The 3,343-nt window shown below is 46.6% G+C and overlaps 1 pseudogene; it reads right to left on the bottom strand.

Moving 5' to 3' along the window:
• Positions 1 to 515: 515 nt before the first annotated feature.
• Positions 516 to 2,148, bottom strand: LOC122097283 (annotated as a pseudogene).
• Between the last annotated feature and the right edge of the window lie 1,195 nt (positions 2,149 to 3,343).

Here is a 3,343-nt window from a genome sequence, read left to right on the forward strand (position 1 = left end):
TCTTGTAAATGTCATCCTTTGAAAACATGTACAATTCTATTTGTTCCTCATCTTAAGATCTAAACCTACATAGCGTTGATCTCAATTAGTCATGGAATACCAAATATGATAGGAAGACAAACCTGAGAGAGAGACATGCAATACAAAAGCAGAGCTTGCTCAGTTCCTCAGCACTCAAAGAGGGGAGGATGTGGAAGGGGGGGAGAACTTCATGAGCCTTTCTACTCTTTATTTTAGCAGTGGGTTGTGGGAAATGTGTGGTTTTATTTCAACATGAAAATATCTCAATGCATGGCGATCTTGCCTGATTGGTTTATATTTTCTGCATAAATGTTATGGAAACTCATACATAACTCTCTTTTCATCCTGCAGTAAAGGTCAAAGCAGCAGCAAACGGAGATGAAAACAGATGATCGCCAGAGTCACAACTTAAGAAGGTTTCAGAGGATGGGGATTTTCCCTTGACTCCTTTTCCACTTTCTTCTGATAGCTCGTAACTGTAGGGGGGGTGTTGACAGTTGTTTGTAGGAATTTTTGTTTTTCTCCAGATTCAAGTCTTATCTCTGCTTAGTTTGCTTCTCTATGCAGTATTTGACTTGCTCAGCTCCTGCCTGATTGCATCAACGAACTCCTCTTTCAGCTTGGTTAGTTCTTTTCTCATCTCATCTAAAATATCCTGCTTCAGTCTGTCACAGTCAAGGCTTTCTGTCTGGACCCGGTCGGCACTGGGCTGGGACAAGGGTGTGGACTTATAATGGCTGATAGGACCTGTTGTCAAAAACAATCTGATTTTTCCTTGGAGAATCTCATCTGGAGATGACGGGTGACTTGCTGCCATTCATTGTATTTGTTCTTTCCCAAGGTTTCCTGGTTGGTTCAGGTGTACTTGTTGATGAGACCTTAGAAGTTACAGGTTCTGATTCTTCATTTTTTGCTTCTATTGTTGATCCCTTTTCGGCCATTCTCCTCCTTCTGGCCATCAGGAGACTAATTTCCTCCATTAAGCTGCTACTTGCCAAGGGAACGGGTCCATTTCCACCACACATGTCTGTTTTAGCTGACACGGAGTTCACATCTGTGAACACCGTGCAAAGAGGCATTTTCCACCCGTGACAATTTCCTAAGGTTGGCTCCAGCAATCGCAGCTGCAAGTCCAGTTAAAGGACGATTGTTTTCTGAAAAGGATCCTTAAAAAAAAATCCGGATGCAGGAAGGGAGGGGCAGGAGGTGGTACAGGAGAGGGGCTTGATTAGGAAGAGGGCATGGGGGAGGAGGGCCAGAGGATAGCAGTGGGGGTGAAGGAGGAGGTTCTGGGGGAGGAGAGAATACAGAGGCCTGGGCTGGACCTGGTGGGAGTGTTGGAGGAGATGGAGGTGCAGGTGGTCCCAGGATAACACCCTGCGGGGCTGGAGCCTCCGACAGCTGAGAGGCTTCCTGAAAGCCTGGCTCAGAAGCAGAGGGGTCTCCCAGCTCAGAGTTTACAGGGGTCTCCACAAAGGCAGAGATGGCATTACTCGGCACTCTGCTCTCTTGATCACATTCCACTTGCTCTAGCTGCTCCATCTGCTCCCGCTCCAGCTGCTCCACCTCTCTCTTTCCAACCTCTCTCCAGCCTCTCTCACTCTAGCTTTCTCTCTCTGGTCTTTCCCTCTCCATTCTTTCTGTCTCCAGCCTGTCCCTCTCCAGCTCCTTCTGACGTTTCTGTTCTTGCAGTTGTCTTCTTTGGATGTCCAACTCTTCTTGGCATGGGCCATTTTGAACTTGATCAGGCAGTTGTGAATTTTATCTAGGCAATTTTGGTCCTGCCTCCTGTGAATTCAGCACTTCTAAGGCATGCATCATGCACTTGCGAAGACATTAGCATCCTCTTTGCTGCCATAGTTAAGACTGTACACCTGCCTGGCATCTCGCCACTGGTGGAAGGTCTGTGTTGCTTGATTATACTTTAATCCTTTGGGGATGGCACAGCTGATCACCAACTGATGATCCTGGATCTTCCTGCCCAGCACTCTGAGTGTGTTGTTGCCTGTATGGTGATAGATATGAACTCTGCTGAACCCAGTTGAACCACAGCTGGCACCCACTTTTATTGGCATCATCACAAACCAATGCAGCAGCTCTTCCCTGACAGATACTCTGTTCACTCATTGAGCCGGCGGGCCTGATGGATGCGGCACGGGAGTGCGCTCCTCTGGGACGGCAGGGTTGGCTCATTCAGTGCTTCTCTGCTACACTGGCGGCCAGCTACTCCATCACCTGCTGTCGTGCCGGCCAGGCGTGGGTTGCAGGGTAGGTGGGCCGCTTTGGCTGCCTGCTGCTGCCGCTGCTCCTGCACAGGCCACTGAGGACCACGAGGACCAAGAGGACTGCAGCCGTCCAAGCCATGGGAGGAGAGTGGGGTGTGCCACGAGGCGCTGGTGCGGGGTGTGTGGTACCCTCAGGCTCTGCCTTCGCCCTCGCCCTCCCCTACCGCTGTCGCCCTCCCCCTTTCTTCCCCCGTATAAGTAAACTTTTATATCTTACAAAAATAACTTTTAGCTGGGGACTGGTGGCTCATGCCTGTAATCCTACTCAAGAGGCTGACATCGAGGATCACAGTTTGAAGCCAACATAGGTAGAAAAGTCTGTGAAATTCTTATCTCCACTACACTACCAAATATACTAGAAGTGTGGCTATGACTCAAGTAGTAAAGTGCTAGGCTTCATCAAATGATCTCAGAGCCCAGGCCACGAGTTCAAGCCCCTGGACTGGTACAAAAAGAAAAGTTTCATTAGTTTACATTATACTAGGATTATGGTGTGAGACACCAGTGCTGAGATTAAGAAACAACTTTTGTAGTAGCTGCCACTTTTGATCTTTTCCCTAGGAGTTTTTATGATTGATTTTATCCATGCCTTATATTTACATTCCACTAATGGAATTATTTTTTTGGTTGGAGGCACATTTCAATAATTCAATAACATATCAAAAACACATTTTTCATTATTTTAAATAGAGAAGGGAAACATACGATGAGTCTGAGCCCAGCAGAGAATGAATGATGGTTTGATTGCAGATATGTGGAATGTATTCCAGGATGTGGGAACCTACCAATTTGGATGCTTCAGTTATCAGGTCTTCCTGAAGCTTCACAATAAATTTCTATGATATCATAGCTACCTTTGCTATTACAACCGATAGATGTCAGGCACTGATCTCACCCTTAGGTGGACTTAGATACACAAGGAGAAAAACATAATATTTAGAAGAAATGACGATTTACCATAAGACCACAGCTTGATGAACTTTCCTGATTGAACTTTGAGATTTTATGAGCAGAACAGGCTCATCTCCACACAAGAC

This window comes from Dipodomys spectabilis, unplaced genomic scaffold, assembly GCF_019054845.1.
Source record: "Dipodomys spectabilis isolate Male_0828 unplaced genomic scaffold, ASM1905484v1 ptg000421l, whole genome shotgun sequence".
Lineage (NCBI taxonomy): Eukaryota > Metazoa > Chordata > Mammalia > Rodentia > Heteromyidae > Dipodomys > Dipodomys spectabilis.